Below are 20,751 nucleotides of genomic sequence, written 5' to 3'. Positions count from 1 at the left end.
CCTATGTCTAACACCTGATATTTACCACACCTTAGCATTGGTGGGTCCAGGCTTCTTGAGGTTTCCTAGTGCATTGCAGTTGTGGGTCACTGCATTGGAAAGAGCTCCTCATTGATGACTCTCCATCACTCGACTTCATCGAACAGTAGGCTTTGGAACCCTACCTCCTTGGGTACCTTCACCACCGCGGAATCTGACATTTTCCCCATCTTTGTCTGTGAGCTTCCTCAGCTGCAAAATATCGCCAGGTGTGGAGGTTACGATTCTTCTGTCAATTTTGGTGACTCTGTGTGTTTCATTAGCTATGCTATGCCTGCTTAACTCTTCCATTCTCCTATAGTGTTACCACATCCTTTACTGCACTCAATTGTCAAACAAGGCCGATCAAAATTCATCAATTTGCTACAGGTATGTCCCTTCTGGCACCACTGTTTCAATTTGTTGTTATATTCTTAGCGATTCCCTAACAAAATTGCATTAGTTTTCTAGTTTCAGGAGCTGGCAAGGGTTTTAACACTCCTTCGCTTCGGAATGGTTGGTTTGAGTCGATGTCCCTTTTCATGTCACGAGGCTATGCCTGGCCTCAACTCTCTCTGGATACTAGGTAAAGTGGATAGCCTTAGCTTAATGAGAACTTGGAGTTCCTTTTGAATTCTCTAACCGTTAGGGTTGTTGGCTTGTTAGCGCAATACTTTTTTAGTGTAGGGGCGATGGACTGGTTCATTTCTCGTGCCTCGGCCGAGATGTTAATCTGTATAATTTGATAAATTATGTAGTCTCTTTTGTTTCTAGAGAGGGTTACTTTATTAAGAGTACTCAGTCTTTTGAATGTAAAGGTTTCGATGTTTTTAGATTGCCTTACTTCGCAGAACTGTTATATATGCCTTGGTTTCTATGAATGCAGTATTATATGTACTTTCCAGTTTTACTTAAGCTCGTATATAATTCGTCCCATTCCTTCTCATAATTAATTATGCATGTTTGCAATGACTTTCTGGGTTTAGTAGTATTATGAAATTTAATGGTAAATCTTCAGTCCATTATTGTTTTTAATATAAATCCTAGGCATTGGTTTTTTATGAGCACCCTTTCGACATGGTTTCGCTCTTTCTATTAATATGATGTAATTTATTTTCTGTTCTGTCTTTTTTTACAGCTTCCTTCTATTCCACTATTCGTGACAATATCTTGGTTGCTTTGGTTTCAGTAGTTAGAACTTATTCAGTTTATTACTATTCATGGTTAATTCTAGTTTTCTCTGTCTTTTGAAAGACAAGCAGGTCTAATTTACTCATTTGCAATTAGTTAAATAATTGTCTACTAGTCTATCCTCTGGATGTATTGAGTTCTCGTTTATTTCTCTGTTTGTATTCTACAACAATAAATACACAGTGATTGAATTCAGTTTATTTTCCACTCTAGAGTCTCTGCTAAATCTATTTTTCGACTTTAGGGTTTGAATAAATTCTTAAACCCCTAATTACTCTATATGGATATTTCTGATAATTAGTACTGTAATTTCTCAGGAAGAGTAGATACTTATCTGATACTTTGTGCAAGTTGAATATCGTCTTTGTATAGTTGAGACTTATTTCCGTCCTTCAATCTAGACCTTGAACACAGTTTGTCAAATGCCTCCCAACCATGAGATCAACAATTATCAAGCTGAGTCTCCTCCCGTGCTACTTCTCACATGCAGAAACTCATAGCTAACAACTATTATGCTCTATGGCTATTTGGTCCTAACCAGACTTAGCCCAGTAGCTTGAACAATCCATCTGACCTTTCAGCATGGATTCTTGTTCTTCAGTATTTTCCTTTCTTAACCTCAGGTACACATTACCCTCTCGGTCCTTTTCCTTGAGAATAAATCTCCAAGGAGTAGTTAGGGTAGGTAACCGCCTGCCCTAACTACCTGACATGTGAGAAATGTGTAATTGACATTACTTCAAGACATTCACTTCTTGCGTAACTTGATCAAAATATTTAAACATAAATAAATATATATAAAAGTATTGTCTTTAGACTTCCTACTTAATTAACAATATCAAGTTTGTTTGACTGTGGTAATTAAATATTTACAATTACCAGGGACATCACATCTTCCCCCCCTTAGATCAAACATCATCCTGATGTTTATTCATTGCAAAATAGACTTGGATAGGCCTCCTTTATAACCTATTCATCCTCCCAAGTGGCTTCTTCTGGCCCAAAATGTTGCCATTGTACTTTAACTTGGGTGATAACTCACCTCCACAGCATTACTTCTCTCTGATCGAGTATACCCAGAGGCTCGACCAAGAACTTGCCTTCTGTTTCGACCTACAAAAAACAAAATAGCTAGTCTTCCTCTTACGTTCTTATTTCAATTTGATTATAATAAACAAAAATTTCTTATGACTATACCAGTTACCCGTATGTCCTGCCAATTAATTATATGGTTAGGGTCATATACATATTTTTTAACTCTGGTACATGAAAAACATTATGTACACATATGTGGTTGGGCAAGGCAAGATGATAGGCCACAGGTCCAATTTGAGCTAGGACTTGGAAGGGTCTGCAAAATCAGGGCACTAATTTAGCACAACCACCCCATTGTAAGGTACTCTTCTTGGCTCGTACCCATACATAAACATGGTCTCCAACTTGAAATTCTCGAAAAATCCTCTTCTTGTCAGCATAATTCTTCTGTTGGTCTTGAGCAGTCTTTAGGTTCGAGCATACTTTTTTAATAGTATCTTCCATTTCCTTTAACATGTTGGGTCCCAGCATCAATTTGTCTTCGGGACCACCCCAATTCAAGGGTGTTCTGCACTTGCGGTCATATAATACTTCAAACGGACTCATTTGCAAAGACATATGGTAATTGTTGTTGTAAGAAAACTCTACTAAATGTATGTAATCCTCCCATTTAGATGGCTGTTACATTACATACATTCACAGCATGTCTTCCACTATCTAATTTACCTGTTCAGTTTGTTCACCAATCTGAGGATGGTAGGCCATGCTAAAATGTAACTGTGTGCCCAAACCTTCAAACAAGGCTTTCCAGAATGCAGATGTGAATTTCACATCTCGATCTGAAATTATAGCCTTTGGTATTTCGTGCAGTCTAAAAATTTCTTTCATAAATATGTTGGCAATTTTACAGTCTTGAAAGTAGACTGTATAGGTATGAAATGAGCAAACTTGCTCAACTTGTTGACTACCACCATTATTGAGTCATTCTGTCTTTTAGACTTAGGTAATCCTGTAATAAAATCAATGGAAATGGTTTCCCACTTCCATTTCGGAATAGGTAATGGGTGGAGTAGTCCAACTGGGTGTTGGTGCTCTGCTTTCACTTGTTGACATTCCAAATAGTGGGATAGATAGTCAGCTACTTCTTTCTTCATACTGGGCCAAAAATATTCCTTTTAGAGTGCAGTGATTAATTTCTAATACCCAGGATGGGTTGCATAAGGATTTTTATGGTACTCGTCTAGAATTAGTTGTTTAATATTTTTCTGATTAGGTACATACATTCTTCCACGATAAATCAACATTTCTTCTTGATTTACCTCATATCCCAGCTGATGTTCGCTGCTGTTTGAATTTTTAGCTTGCTGCCATAAAATTTGTATTTAGGATCTCGTTATGTTTCTTCTTTAATCTTCTCTTTAAAAGTGGTATGAACTTCACTAAAAGAGACTTCATAAATACAATTCACTTTCTGACTCAAGGCATCTGTGACTTAGTTCTCCTTTCCTTTCAAGTGTTTGATTTCAAAATCAAATTCACTCAGGAAAGAAATCCAACGAGCTTGTCTAGCATTTAGGGTAGGTTGCCTGAAATAATTAGTTAAACTATGATGATATGTCATCAACAATAATTTCTTACCCAATAAATAATGTGGCCACATTTTTAATGCATGGATAACTACTGCCAGCTCCATGTCATAAGCATAATACATTTTTCATGCTCCTTAAGCTTCCAGGATTCGTAAGCAACAACTCTACCTTCTTGCATTAGCACACCCACTACACCTTCCTTGCTGGCATCTGTACAAATGAGATATTCTTTATTCGGGGCTGCAATGCTTAAGATAGGTGTGTTATTAAGCAAATGCTTTAATCAGTCATTTTTTTTTTGACAATATATGGTCCATGTAAAATTTTTCCCTTTCTTTTGCAAGGAGGTAATGGGATATGCCACCCTGGAAAATCCTTTAACAAACCTCCTGTAATATCCAACTAGACCCATGAATGATCTTATATCAGCTATGTTCTTTGGTACGGGCCATTCCATTATGGTTTTTATTTTCTCTAGGTCCACAACAATTCCATCCTTGGTAATGATATGTCCTAAATACTGAATCTTCTCTTTAAAGAAATCACATTTGCTGTATTTGGCGTACAACTGATGCTCCCTTAAGGTTTGTAGGACAATTCGTAAGTGCTCCTTATGTTCTTCTACATTTCAGGAGTATATTAGTATATCATCAATGAAAATCAACACAAATTTATCCAAATATTGATGAAAAACATTGTTCATCAAACACATAAAAGTTGCGGGTGCATTAGTTAATCCGAATGAAAATACAACGAACTCGTAATGCCCATAGTGAGTTCTAAAGGTTGTTTTGGCTACATCCTCTTCTTTTATTCTGATTTGATGGTACCCTGAACGAAGATCAATCTTCGAAAATACAGTAGCTCCCTTCACATAGTCAAATAATTCAAGAATAGGGGGTACGAGGTATTTATTATTGACTGTCAATTTTTTTAGCTGCCTATAATCTATGTAAAGTTCCATCTTTCTTCTTAACGAAGAGTATGGGAGCTCCCCAAGGTGATACACTTGGGAAACTATACTTCTTATCAAGTAATTCCTATAGTTGCATCTTTAGTTATTTAGTTATGGTATGCTCATGTGTTAAGAAGCTCGGGATATCAGGGCGGCTTCGGGAATCAGCTCAATGGTAAAATCTATATGTCTCTTTTGAGGTAGTCCCAGAATCTCCTCAGTAAATATGTCCAAAATTTTTTGTACCACAGGTATATTTTCTAAGGTAACAAATTTTTCCTTTGAGTTTGAATATCCTACTTGTATGGCATAAATTTGGCATCCCTTTCATATGAATTTTTCTAATTGAGAAGCTGTTACTGGTCTTATTTTCAGTGGTCTTTGTATACCCTGAATTTCCTGTCTTATTCCTTCTTCATCAACATAATTAATAGTTTTATCTTTACAATTAATGAGGGACCAATGTTTCTCTAGCCAGTCCATACCTATTAGGACATCATATGATCCTAAAGGTAAGATATTTAAGTCTGACACAATGGATTGACCTGCTAGCTTCAAAGGGAAACTGCTGACTTTAGCCAACACCCTTCTCTTTGCTCCTGTAGCGAGTTGAACTAACCACAGGTTCTTAAATTTAACATCTTGTAAGAAACATTGTTCAACTACTTTGGGACTTACATAACTCAAAGTAGCTCCTGGATCAATCAAAATAGATATGGTTCAGTCGAAGATCTTACCTTCAAATTCTATCATCATAGGTTGGTACTCAGCCTGATGATCCTCGAGAGCAACATTGATCTTCGGAATACTTCTCGCCACATCTCCTACTGTTGATGCTTCTTGAATCTGTGCAACTTGATCAGTTACTGTACGGACAATTTTTAACATAGTGTGGTCCTCCACATCCCCAACATTGTACTGGGGGTCTGGAAGCTATTTCCACCTCACTCTTATTTGATTGCTCATTTGGCTTGGATTCATTTGGGAATTTGAACCTTGGTTGGTTTCTGTGCATATTTTTGGTTTGTTGCCCTTTATAGGGTCCTTTGTTAATAATGGTCTTATTTCCTTTACTGCCGGGTGGAAACTTAACTCCTTTTTTATCAGTCCATCTCTTTCCTCCATCCCCCTTTTTCCTAGTTTGTTGATAGCATAAACGAGCTTTTCTTATAACTTCATCCATGGTCTTCGGATTGTCAAACTCTAGATGTTCCTTCATAAATAATGACAGACTATTGATAAATCACTGCACCATTGTTTTTTCTTCCTGTACGTTAGGAACGTATCACAACAAGGATATGAATTTCGTTATGAATTCATCCATAGACAACTGTCCTAGTTAGAGATCATGAAACTCTTTTGCCTTCTCATCGTAAAATATTTATGTTAAATAATTGAAAAATGTGCAACAAGAAATGCTAAATTTAGAATGTGCTAAAAATAGAAGTTCTAAAAATAGCACTTCTAAAAATAACGGTTTGGCCAAGTGAGCATTTTGGCCAACTTGGGTGAGAGGTGAAACTGCTAAAAATAGAAGTTTCTAAAAATAGCATTTTTGGGTCCCTTCCTATTTTTAGCAGTCCCTGGTCTAACTATAGGAATTAAAAACGAATTTGGTCTTAACAACAGTTTAAAATATTACTTAATTAATCTCCATGAGTTAATTAGTTATGGAAAATTAAACTAGAAGTCTTTGTGGGATCATGCAATTATTTTCTCTCTTGATTTAGGAATTTATCCCTTGATTAAAGGAGATAAGGTTCAGTTCTATATTGAGAGGATCAGTTGACTTAGTTTAAACTAGTCAAGACCAGTTAGACTAATTTAACAAGTTGTTAAATTAGTGAAAATTAGTTTGTTAATGCTTGCATGCATGTGACAACTATTATTTCAGTTAACTGAGTATTTTCTCATGGATCACTGACGCATGTTAGTTCAGATAGAGACCAAGTTGAGTTCAGATAGTGGGACAGTGTACTGTCAGTTGCTAAGATATTTTAGGTAAGTATTCCTTGCATGGAGAAGGATTTATTTCCAAGAGAATTACGTGATATAGGAGCTTGGAGGACTTGTGGCCTATATATTGAGGCCTAGGGAGTCTATGAGCTTCATCTTTTGATTGCAGAAAGAGCAAGATAGCTCTTGAGTTGATTCTTTTTGTAACCTGAATAGGATTTCCACTTGATTGATAATAAAAATAGGGGTTTTATGCTAGTGCTTTCCCCAGTGATATATCTTGTGTTATGGTTGATTATTTCTCTTGATCAGTTTTATGTGTTTATGCTTGATGTTGCTCATGAAATCGATTATGCTTCCACTTAATGTTTTGTAGAACTAGATCAAGTATTATGCTTTAGGACATTGCATATAGTAGTTTGATCTATAGGTGAAATTTCTACATGGTATCAGAGCTAGTTGATTTGTAGAAAAAATCTACTTGGTATCAGAGCACAAGTGATCAAGGAAGAACAATATACAAGCAAGAGAAATTCGAAGTTATTATTTTGATATAGATCTCAAGTTCTTATCACATCTGTTTCACCGATGGCATTCTATGGTTTGAAGCTTGAGTATGCCCTTGATGGCATCTCAAACTATATAGCTTGGAAGGATCGCATGGAGGCAGTGTTGGAAGATAATGGCCTTAAGGACTTCATTGATCAAGAAGTTCAGAAGCCTATTGATGCTACTCAACTGGTGGAATGGAAGAAGTGTGTGGCTAAAGCAAGGAGAATTCTCTTGGAGGGAGTTCGAGATCACATTGTCTCGAGCCTCCATGGGAAGGAAACTTCGCATGCAATGTGGAAAACGTTGAAATATTTATATCAAAATAGCAGTGATCAGAGGAAGCTGGCAATGAAGGACAAACTTCACAAGATCAAGTGTGGAAAGGATGAGATGATCTCTATGTATCTAACCAAGCTCATCACATGCAGGGATGAGCTTGCATGTGTAGGGGTTGTGACATCTGAGGATGATATGGTGAGTCTAGCACTCCTTGGCCTTCATAAGAGCTGACATAGCTACAAGGACTTGGTTAATGGAAGGGAGAAACTGCCAGATTGGGAATGACTATGGTCAGATTTGATGCAGGAGGAGATCAGACGGAGCACCAGAGACGGTTCTTCATCTATGGAGGATGAGGATAACTGTGCCTTAGCGAGTAAGGCGAATAATGGGAAGGAGAAGGTTTCTCTTCCCGAATCTATCTATTCCAATGGTGGGAAGAAGGTTCACAAATCGAAAGTGCGATGCTTTCGTTGTCATGAGGTGGGCCATTATGCTACAAATTGTCCACTAAGGAAATCCAAGAAGGGATCCGGGGAAGGATATCAAGGTGAGGCAATTGCTTCATAGTTCGAGTTGGATTTCACACTCTTCGCATGCATGGTTTCATCCATGGTGGGAAGTGGTTGGTTTCTTGACAGTGGAGCTTCTTTCCACATGACCAGCGAGAAGAGTTTGTTCAGTACTTTGGAGGAGAAAGATCTCTAGATACTCATAGTGATGGGTAATGATGAGAAGTATAGTGTCTCAAGTGTAGGCATAGTTACTTTTCAAAGGGAGCATGGAGCTTGAATTACCTTGACCGATGTCAAGTATGTACCAAGACTAAAGAGAAACTTGGTGTCGATTGCGATGCTGGAAGATAGAGGCTATGATGTAGCCTTCAGTAAGGGAAAGGTTTTCCTTAGACACATCATCACTAGAAAGGTGAAGCAGATTGGTTCATGGGTCAAGAACCTGTATGCTCTTGAGGTTCAAGATGCATGCAAAGCCTTGAGAAGCAAGGCAACTGATGGAGACTTGATGGTTGAGAGGGAGGGTATATTATCCCTTAACATGCAGTGCCAAAAGAAGTCTCAGACAATTGTGGAGGAGCCACAATTGGAGAAGCAACTTTAGGAGGTTGTGGAGTAGCCACAATTGGGGAAGCTAAGAGGAGATAGAGTAGAGGCATCCACTCATGTAGAGAACTCCAGTAGGGGGAAAATTTGAGCCAGGTGGGCAGAGGGATCACATGTAGCCATACCTCCAAGTAGTAGGTGAGGCGATGTGGAGTGATCGTCCCATGGAGGAGGGATATGATCATTGAGGTACCCAACCTCTTTGATTCGACTTAGCTACGTGAGCCCCAATATGGAGTAGCAGGATTGATTGATTGGGTAGAGATAGATGCAGATGGAGCGGTAGAGAGAGCTACAATGCAGGGAATCCCAGGACAGTGCAGAGCATGCAAGCTGCAGCAATGCGAGAGGCACAAGTGTGTTGTACAGTGCAGGGTAGCACAGAGAAGGGTGCAATGGTGTGAGTTGCATGGAGATGTTGTAGTAGCGTAGAGGTCAGAAAGGGAGAACTTGTCAGCAACAAGTAGAGCTTCAGCATCAGAGTATGTTCTAGCCCAACAAAGTGGTCAGTTGGGAGTGTTTTTGTTCCAAGAGTTGTTGGAGCAAGCAGACCTGGTGGATGTGTTGCATGCAAAACATTCCAGAGTTATAGGATCGGGTTCGAGAGGAAGTCTTTCATGTTGAGAGGGAGTGTTGAAAAATGTACAACAAGAAATGCTAAATTTAGAATGTGCTAAAAATAGAAGTTCAAAAAATAGTAGTCTAGCCAGGTGAGAATTTTGGCCAACTTGGGTGAGAGGAGAAACTGCTAAAAGTAGAAGTTTCTAAAAATAACATTTCTTGGTCCCTTCCTATTTTTAGTAGTCCCTGATCTAAATATAGGAAGTAAAAACGAATTTGGTCTTAACAACAATTTAAAATATTAATTAATTAATCTCCATGAGTTAATTAGTTATGTAAAATTAAACTAGAAGTCTTTGTGAGATCATGCAATTATTTTCTCTCTTGATTTAGGAATTTATCTCTTGACTAAAGGAGATAAGGTTCAGTTCTATATTGAGAGGATCAATTGACTTAGTTTAAACTAGTCAAGTCCAGTTAGACTAACGTAACAAGTTGTTAAATTAGTGAAAAATAGTTTGCTAATGCTTGCATGCAGGTGACAACTATTATTTTAGTTAACTGAGTATTTTCTCATGGATAACTGATGCATGTCAGTTTAGACAGAGACCCAGTTGAGTCCAGATAGTGGGAAAGTGTACTATCAGTTGCTAGGATATTTTAGGTAAGTATTCCTTGCATGGAGAAGGATTTATTTCCAAGAGAATTACGTGATATAGGAGCTTGGAGGACTTGTGGCCTATATATTGAGGCCTAGGGAGTCTATGAGCTTCATCTTCTGATTGCAGAAAGAGCAGGATAGCTCTTGAGCTGATTCTTTTTGTAACCTGAAGAGGATTTCCACTTGATTGATAATACAGATAGGGGTTTTATGCTGGTGCTTTCCCTAGTGATATATCTTGTGTTATGGTTGATTATTTCTCTTGATCAGTTATACATGTTTATGCTTGATGTTGTTCATGAAATCGATTATGCTTTCGCTTAATGTTTTGTAGAACTAGATCAAGTATTATGCTTTAGGACATTGCATATAGCAGTTTGATCTACAGGTGAAATTTCTACATGGTATCAGGGCTGGATGATTTGTAGAAAAAATCTACATTCCTTAAAGTAGCTTTGAAAATTTTCTTAAGTCACATTTTCTTCATTTTCTTTACTTATTGTTTTTACCTCCACCCACCATAGGGTGGATTTTCGTTGTAATTGATAGATGGCTAGGTGAGCTTTTAAATTGTGGTCATATTCGTACAATTGAAAGTACTTATTCATGTTAATAACCCAGGCTTCAATAACCTCCTCCTATTCACCGTCGAAGAGGGGAGGTTTTATCTTTTGAAATTCTCCTTGTAAGTCGATTTTCTGTTGTTTGTGCTTTTTATGATCTGATACATTGTCTGATTCTTCTTCTTGATTGTCTTCATCGCCTTCTATTTCTAGATGCTCACTTTTGAATTCTTGATCACCCGTCCTATTTCCTTGTTCGGGACTAGGAATGGGTTGTCGTTGATTTTGTCTATCAGAAAAAAATTTCATAATCTTCTGTTAGTGCATTAGCCTTTCGTTATCTGCCTGCAAATGAGGCATATCATTCTTCAATTCTTAGACAGTGTCCAAAATGGAAGCATTGGTATTATGTGACTCCTCCCACAACTATATCCATACTTCAGGTTTATTTTTTGGAAAGGGTGTTGTTCCTGCTCCCATCATCAGTCTTAGCAGTGTAAGTCTAGTCCTCCTCATGTTAGCTACTTCTCTTTCTTTGTGCACATCACAATTTTTGTTATTCATTTATCACCTAGAGGCCTCAGCTTTGTAACCTGAGTCTGCTCTGATACCACTTGTCATATGCCTCACCAAATATTTTTACCATATACAAAAAAATAAATGAATTAAAAGGCAATAATCAAACCTTACAGGAAAAGTCCACTCACCATTAATTATATTATTATAGTTATGATTTATAAAAGGGTTCCTCATAATCGATTAAATCTTTAAGTATGTAGCAATGATGTTTGTAAAATTATCTTAAGTTTATTATCACAGATGTGATTCACTTGCTTCCAAGTTCCATCGAACCCTTGCTCCTATGTTTAACACTTGATATTTACCACACCTTAGCATCGGTGGATCCAGGCTTCTCAAGGTTTCCTAGTGCATTATAGTTGTGGGTCGCGGCATTGGAAAGAGCTCCTCATCAACAACTCTCTATCACTTGACTTCATCGAATGGTAGGACTTGGAACCCTACCTCGTTGGGTACCTTCGACACTGCAAAATTCAACATTTCCCCATCTCTGTCTATGACTTTCCTCAGCTGCAAAATATCGACAGGTGTGGAGGTTATGACTCTTTTGTTAACTTTGGTGACTCTATGTGTTTCATTAGCTATTCTATGCCTGTTTGACTCTTCCATTCTACTACTAGGTTACCGCAGCCTTTGCTGCACTTAATTATCAAACAAGGCCAGTCGAAATTTATCATTTTGCTACAGGTATGTCCCTTCCAATACCACTGTTTCAATTGGTTTCTATATTCTTGGTGATTTCCCAACAAAATTGCATTGTTTTTCTTGTTTCAGGAGTTGACAACGGTTTTTATACTCCTTTGCTTTGGAATGGTTGGTTTGAGCCAATGTTCCTTTTTAGATCATGAGGCTATGCCTGGCCTCAATTATCTCCGGATATCGGGTAAAGTGGATAGCCTTAGCTTAATGAGAACTTGGTGTTCCTTTTGAATTCTCTAGTCGTTAGGGTTGCTGGCTTGTTAGCACAATAATTTTTTAGTGTAGGAGTGATGGACTCGTTCATATCTCTTGCTGCAACTAAGATGTTATATTGTATAATTTCATAAATTATGTAGTCTCTTTTGTTTTCCGGAGAGGGTTACTTTGTTAAGAATACCCAGTCTTTTGAATGTAAAGGTTTTGATGTTTTTAGACTGCCTTACTTCACATAACTGTTATTTATGCACTGGTTTCTATGAATGCAATATTATATGTACTTTCCAGTTTTTCTTAAGCTCATATATAATTCATTTTTTTCCTTCTCGTAATTACTTATGCATGTAATGCAATATTATATGTACTTTCCAGTTTTTCTTAAGCTCATATATAATTCATTTTGTTCCTCTTGTAATTACTTATGCATGTTTGCGATGACTTCCTGGGTTCAACAATATTATGAAATTTAATGGTTAATCTTCCATCCATAATTGCTTTTAATATGAACACCGGGTTCAACAATATTATGAAATTTAATGGCTAATCTTCCATCCATTATTGTTTTTAATATAAACCCTGGGTTCAACATTATTATGAAATTTAATGGTTAATCTTCCGTCCATTATTGTTTTTAATATAAACCCTAGGCATTGGTTTTTGATGAGCACCCTTTTGACAGGGTTTAATATGATGTAATTTATTTTTTGTTTTGTCTTTTGTTACAACCACCTTCTATTCTACTATTCATGAGAGTGTCATCGTTTCTTTGGTTTTAGTAGTTAAAATTGTTCGTGGTTAATTCCAGATATGGTTAATTCTGGTTTTCTCTGTCTTTTGAAACACAAGTAGGTCTAATTTACTCATTTGCAATTAGTTAAATAATTGTCTACTACTCTATCCTTTGGATGTATTGAGTTCTCATTTATTTCTGGACTATAAATTCCAGACACTAAAATCAAATTTCTCTGTTTATTTTTCTATTGCAATTAGTTAAATAATTGTCTAATAGTCTATCCTTTCGATGTGAGTTCTTGTTTATTTATAGACTATAAATTCTAGGCATTAAAATCTTATTTTTTGATGGTATAATTTAAACATAATTAAATTTCTCTATTTATTTTTCCACTCTAGAGTCTGTGCTAAATCTGTCCTTCGACTTTAGGGTTTGAATAAATTCTAAAATATTAATGTATATGGACATTTCTAATAATTAGTATTGTAATTTCTTAGGCAGAGTAGATAATCTGATACTTTGTGCAAGTTGAATATCATCTTTGTATAGTCAAGACTTTTGAATAAATTCTAAAATATCAATGTATATGGACATGTTTGATAATTAGTACTGTAATTTCTTAGGCAGAGTAGATAATCTAATACTTTGTGCAAGTTGAATGTCATCTTTGTATAGTTGAGACTTATTTCTATCCTTTAGTCTTGTTATCACTCCAGGAACTATCCTAGGTTGTAACTCGGAGATACCGGGTAACATATAAATCTTCAATATCATTCCCTGAACTATTGGAATGGATTGGGGTTTGGATCAAGTAAAATGATTGTTTCAACTCTGTTTTCACTCAAGACATGCATGAACACCCTCAGCTTGACAAGGCTTTAGACCATTAATGCTCAATAGTTTATAGATTCAATGAATAGGTGGAGAATCCTAACTGTACCAGCAGATACATACATAAACACATATGAATGGCTAGCTACAGAAAGTAAATGAAGTTTGCAATTCCAATTTATCAACGCAGAGATAAGAGGATAGTTATCTGGCATTAGACACAGAAGAAAGTATGAATAACCTATTCAAGTGTAAGCTCAGAACAGAGGAGAAGATGACAATTGAACATGAAACAACAAAAGAAGCTTGTATTACTAGAATGAAGATGAAACGCTAGGAGGAACAGAGTATCCAAAGTCTCCAAAAGTTGAACCCTTATTCCTTCCAACTTTCAGCCATTTATAGGCTTTTTACAATACTCTCGAACTCTTTGAGGCTCGAGATGTCTTAATATATCCCCTCTGTCCTCTAACTACTTGATGCCATAACTAGACAAACATGAGCTCAGAGGGCTCTGTTTCTAACAAACACGGTAACCAAATTCTGGTAATTTCGCCATGTTTTCAGGTGGCTTGCTCGTGCCAGCGATGTTCCATGATCATTTCTGTTGGTTCGGCTGCATCATGTTGTTGGTTTTTCCCCTTTCGGCCATGCCTTCCATTATTTTAGTTTAATTGTCCAACTATCAAAAACACTGACAAAGCCAACAAATTTCCTCCTCGGGTGACTGATGGGAAGTGGGGTGCGGGGCACATGGGTCATTGGATGGCGTGGATCAACAGTCGGGATGTTGGTCAGGCGGTGGTGGATGAATTGTGGTGATCATGAATGAGGACCGTTGGATCAGGAGGAATGGACAAAGGAGATCAATCGCCAGAGGCTTGAAGTCATGGTGGGAGCGAAATAAGTTTGAGCCATCAAATCTTAGATTGATAGATCATACGACTATCGAGCAGAGGAGGTGCTCGAAGGATAACGCCTGGGAGTGGTTTATTCAAGTGGAAATGGTTTATATCGGGTGGTCATCGAGCTATAAGTGGTAAAGGCCGAAGCCCACCCGATTCCATTCATCGTGCACCATGTAGCAGCGGAGGAGAGAGAGGAAACTACTTTATCGGACGGGTATCCCTCTCACTTGTTTCCCGAGTGATATGTGCGATATCCATTGGATCTGGTGAAAATGATCTAATAGTGGTGATCGGTTGAACATATAACATCGGTCGGATGAAGTGCAGACCATCAGATCAGTGGGAAAATCGATGGCGAGGAACACGAAGGGATGGGACAACCTCGAGAAATGTGCAAAGGGGCACATATGGATGGAAAGGTAAGGTTTTAGGGGCTTTTTCACATTAGTTCATGGGGGCAAAAATGGATTAATTCACGTAGGGCCAAGGCGAAAGTGGGCTTTGCGAAAGTGGGCTTTGTTACGATATGAGGGTTGGGTTAGGACATGAGTGAACATGAATGGGAGTGGATGAGTGGAAAAAGTGAGGTGATAGTCTGTATGGGAACCTCTCCACGATAGTAAAATAGACCATTTCCCTCCTTTAGTCTTCAAAATAGTAGCACTGCACCTCATGGCTAACACTGGCTTGTTCTTGGGATGAAAGTCTCCCTGCAAGGTTTCAAGAACTGCAGGCTATTGCCTTTCTAGTAACAACCAAAACAAGTTCATCTCCTAGTGTTCCATTGGGCATGGAGTTTATTTGCATAAAAACAAAAACTAAAAAATCCTATTACAATATTAAGGCTTTAAAGCCTCATATGAAGTAAAGTTTAAAAAACCGCCCATTGACTAGGCCATCAAAAACACCTTCTCCCTCCAAATTGTGTAGAATGAAAGTATTGTTCATGTAAATTTGAGCAATGACAAATGGTCCTGTCCATAAGGAATCAAATTTAGCATGTTGCCCTTCTTTTCTTTCAAAGCATCCCATTTGAGAACCCAGTCACCAACCTATAAACTGTCCATTTTTCCCTTTCTATCAAAGGTTTCTTTGATCTTCTTCTGATGAATTCTTGACTTCTCAACCAGTTGTTCTCTGATCTACTGTAATTCAACCAAGTTACTCATTCTTCTCGCCATGTCATTCTCTTCATCCTGTTCTTCTTGCAAGAATTTGGCCACAGGGAGAATCAGCTAGATAGGAAAAACAACATCAGTGCCATAAACCAGCTTAAATGGAGAACTTCCTATGGACTTCTTGTTGGTAACTTTGTCAACCCATAGTGAAAAATTCAACTTGGAATCCCAACTCTTTTTATTTTCCTCCAACAGTTTTTTGATTATCCTTGCAAGACTCTTGTTAGATGATTCTGCCAGGCCATTACCTTGAGGATAATATGAGGTAGAATGCACCAATTGAATGCCCATGGATTCACACATGTCCACCAATTATTTTGCCCTGAAAGCTGCTACATTATCAGTGACTAGTTTGGTTGGGCAACCAAATCTAGTGAAAATATTCTCATTCAAGAACTTTATGACAACCTGATGATTAGCATTTTTAGAGGGTATAGCCTCAATCCATTTGGTGAAATAATCAGTGGCTACTAAGATCCATTTGTGCTGGCCACTGGAATGTGGATTAGTCTCACCTATAAAGTCCAAGCCCCACTGTTGGAAGGGACCATTGGTGTGTACTGGCTTCAAGGGCAGAGATTTTAGCTATTGTCTTCGTGCAAACCTCTAACATTTGGCACAAGACTTCACAAAAGAAAACACATTAGAGAACAGAGTAGGCAAATAATACCCAGCTCTCACGATCTTGTGGGATGTGGTTTTCTAATAATGATGCCCTCCATAGATGCTAGAATGGAACTAGTGCATGACTTCCATAGATTGTCCTTTGTTTAGACATCTCAAGAGGATCCTTGATGGGTCTCTCCAATAAAGCAGGTTTTTATTAATACAGAATTTGGCTGATCTGAGCTTAATGGCCAGGGCTTGACTTGAGCTATGCCCTAGAGGGACTTCTAGCTTCTGCAAAAAATGGACTACACTAGAATACCATTCACAGGTGGCTAGATTTTCAGCCAAAGACTGATTCTGCTCTTGCTCTTTTACTGCTTCCTTTGTTTTCTCACCACCTGAATTTGAAACCATGCAATTGATGTCTGACAAACCACAATTTTCCTTAGCCATAAGCTTAGCCAAGTCATGGCCTTTGACAAGCTTGGTGGGCTTCACCTCTATGTTGAACTCTATGAATTTTACAATCCATTTAGCTCTCTTTCCATCAATATTTGGCTGATTTAGGACATCTTTTACTAAGGCTGAAGGTACATACGCAACCACTTTGGAATGTAGAATATAAATTATGAATGCCTTTAAAGATTTTATGAGTGCATAAGCTTGTTTTTCAATAAGGTCATACCTTAGTTCAACATCCCTCAGAGTTTCGCTGAAAAAGGCCACAGGGTGCTCTACACCTTCATCATTTTTCTACAATAGAACTACTACAAGTGTATCATAAGAGGAAAAAGAGAAGATATAAAACTCCCTGGTATAATCTAGACTGATTAGAGTTGGAGCTTCCATGATAGCTTGTTTGATGGCTTCAATAAAGCTTCTTGCACCATCTGTCCATTTTATTTCTGATCCTTTCTTCAGCATGGAAGTGATGTGCTTCACTAGCTCCGCGATGTTTGGAATAAAGCTCCTGATAAAGTTAATCTTACCTAGGAAAGATTGAATGTCCCTTTTTGGCCTTGGGATGGACAATGTCTGAATTGCTTGAACTCTTGCTGGATTGATCTTCACACCTTCAACAGAAACAATATGTCCCAGAAGTTTGCCTTCTTCTAGAGAAGAATGAGACTTCTTTGGGTTCACAAAAATTCAAAACCGTCTGCACTTTAGAAACACCTTCTTCAAATGTTGCAAATGGTCCTTGTGACTACTGGTAAACACTGTTATGTCATCAAGGTAAATAAGGACAAATTTGTCCTTGTCTCCCACAAAGGCTATGTCCATGGCCCTATGAAAAGTAGCCCCAACATTTATCAGTCCAAAAGACATCTTGGAGTACATGAAAGTGCCCCAAGGAGTAGTGAAGGCAGTATTTTCCTAATCTTTTGGATGTACAACAATCTTATTGTAACCTAAAAATCCATCTAAGAAAGACATGACTCTAGCCCTTGAAACTTTTTGCAGCAAGTGTTCCATCTTAGGCAGGGGGTAGTTGTCTCTCTTAGAGCATTTGTTTAGATTTTTGAAGTCAACACAAAGCCTGATTTCCCCATTCTTCTTTCTCACTACCACAAGGTTAGCTATCCACTTTGAATACCTTAGGGGAACTATGATCTTGGCATCTAAAAACTTCTTGATTTCCTTTTCAATCAAAGGCAATAAGAGAGGGCTAATAGGTCTTAATTTTTGCTTAAACGGGATGGTGTTCTTCTCCAGTGGAATCTTATGATGAATGATGTTGGTGTCATAGGTCTTAAGATCATTGTACTCCCAAGAAAAAATATTAGCAGATTGTTTCATCAAGGTGCAATACTCAGAACTTTGGGCAGAAGACAAGTGAGTGGACAGATTTATGTACTTTGGATGGGTTGGACTCCCTACATTATGTCTATGAACTGCAGACTCATTTTCTTTTTTGGCAGGCTTATAAGGTACATCATTATGCTCAAAAAGCTTCTCTAGGGGCACCAATCCTTTGGGTATATGGTTACTAGGTAGCTGAACAATGCTATCTTGATCAATCTCATCCTTTAGATTGCACTGGTTACATTCTTCAATGGTTTCATTTTTTTGGTCAATGTGCATTTCAGAAAATTCATTAATGACTTGTAAAAACATATTAATTTCATCATCATCTTCAAAAAATTTCCAGTACTTGACATTTTCAGGCAGAGATGGTCTATATTTCACCTGAACTTCATAAGTCAATTTAGGAGGCAAAGGAGGAATAAACGTGCTAGCAGACACAACAAGGGAATCATCAAGCTAGTTCTTCATTATAGGGTTGTAAGAAATACTGAAACTATTAAAAGAACCCTTGAGCTTCCATACCTCATCTTTGTATGTTTTCAGCCTTGGATGCTTTGCTTGGAAAGTTTTTTTCACTTGCTGAATGATAAGGTATGCATCTCCAAACACCTTCAGACCTTTGATGCCCATTTCTTTAGCAACGTTTAAGCCCAATATCAAGGCTTTGTACTTTGCTATGTTATTTGTGACCTGAAAAGTTAACTTGAAAGATAAATGAATGAATTCTTATGTGGGGGACACAAGGACTACACCTGCCCCTGCATCTTCCTTAGAGCAAGCTCCATCAAAGAGAATGTCCCAAATTTGTGGGCCTTCTTCCTTTGTGATCTGGCAAACCGGTTTCCTAAGCTACATGGAGGCTGACTGGGATTCTTCAATCTAAAGAATACAGGCTCGAAAATCAGTGTCCACAACTTATATGGGATGATTAGTGGGATTCCTTTCATCACTGATGATATAAGCCAACTGAGCTTCTCTGTATAATCTCCTACTCTCACCTCCAAAAACTAGGATAGTAGCATAGGACATATCATTTTGCAATGTTCCAACTAATTTCTTTATCCAACCTCTAGAAAGCAACATGCCAAACTTGGGGGGTACATCTGCTACCACAATATCCATCGTCATGCTCTTCATGGGCAGTTGAGACAAGGTGATGGCTAGGTCTTTGATAAATCCCAAACATTTCACTTTTCTAGAGTCAAAAGAAAACAGGTCATGATAAGACTTGGTAATGTGAAGACCCAACTCATCCATGATAGCCTTGGGAATTAGATTATGGTTGGATCCTATGTCCAGAAGGTAGTTGTGAAGGATTTTGTCATGAATAGTTAGAGAGACATAGAACGATGGGGAGCTGTCATCATAATTTTAAATCATTGGGCTGAGAACAACAACTGGTTTGTCGTCTTGTAGATTTACATAGTCAGTGGAGGCTTGGATGGCTCTAGGCTCAAGGGCCTCAAGGATAGATCTCTTGAAGGAATCATTCTTCACTAGTTCAATTAGAGGTATAGGTATTCTTAGCTTCTGAATTTATGATTCAAAATTGAAAGGAGAAGGAGACTTGTCAAGGCCTCTTACCTCATGAGCTGGAGCTTTGACGATGATGGGAACAACTGCCAGTCGTTTCTTCTTATTAGCTTGTTGTATTCTAGGGACAACAACTTTTTGAATAGGATTTTCCTTGTTATTATTCATCTTTGACCTCAGATCATATCTGTGTTGATTATTAGTTTGCAGAGCAGCTCCAACATCCCACTCGTGGATGATCTGGTCATTGAATAATGACTTTTCATAGGCAGTGAAGGTAAAAAGGGAAGCACTACCTTTTTCTTCCAGACAATGGATCTCATCATCTTCTTCAAACTTCTCTTCTTCCATGACCACATTCTAGAAAGGGGTCTTCACCCTTTGGTCTTCATTTGCATCTTCACTTCTTTGCAGAATCTACAACTGCTCATTAGTTCTTCTATATGGATTTGGATTTCTAGGAGCAAAGGTATTAGGAACCCTTCCTTTCCCAAGGTGCTGCTTAACCTTTAATTTGGAGATTTTAGAGGTTAATGACTCTATCATCTTGGTCATTTTATCTATCTTGGGATCTGAAGATGACAAAGATTCGCCCCTTTGTCTCCTTTTATCAACATTCCCTTAAGCTTCTCTGCAACCATGATGTTTGATTCTACTTGCAAGGCTACATCCTGCATATTAGCCAAGGTATCACATCGTCTCTCCCTCAATAGTAGACAGAAGTCAGAATCAAAGGAACTAACATAGGTGAGTTTAGCAGAGGTAGTGGTGGGCTTTACTTCAGCTGGTATCTTGTTGTACATGCGGTTAAACCTCTTATTAAAATTAGACAACAACTCACCATTTTCCCTCTTTAAGTTCCCAAACTCGATATGGTAGTAGAGTAGATCCTTCTTATCCCCCTAATGCTATAGGAATACATCATCTAAAGCCTCAATATCTACTATAGACCTTGGGGTCAGTTCTCTGAACCATTTTCTAGCCTCTCCATCTATACTTTGGACAAAGATTCTCATCCATACATCAACTTCACTAATGTCTAGGTTATCAGCATAGCTATAGAATGATTCAAGGTGTTCCTCAGCTGTAACACCTTCAGTCCCTGTGAACTTAGGAATATACTTCTGATATTCTCCAGTAGGCATGGCATTCAAAGGAGTGGGTAGTACTAGAGG

Source organism: Pinus tabuliformis, chromosome 4_1 (genome assembly GCF_031772625.1).
Source record: "Pinus tabuliformis cultivar Carrire ecotype Pingquan chromosome 4_1, CPIR1, whole genome shotgun sequence".
Lineage (NCBI taxonomy): Eukaryota > Viridiplantae > Streptophyta > Pinopsida > Pinales > Pinaceae > Pinus > Pinus tabuliformis.
This window is presented reverse-complemented; position numbering follows the sequence as displayed.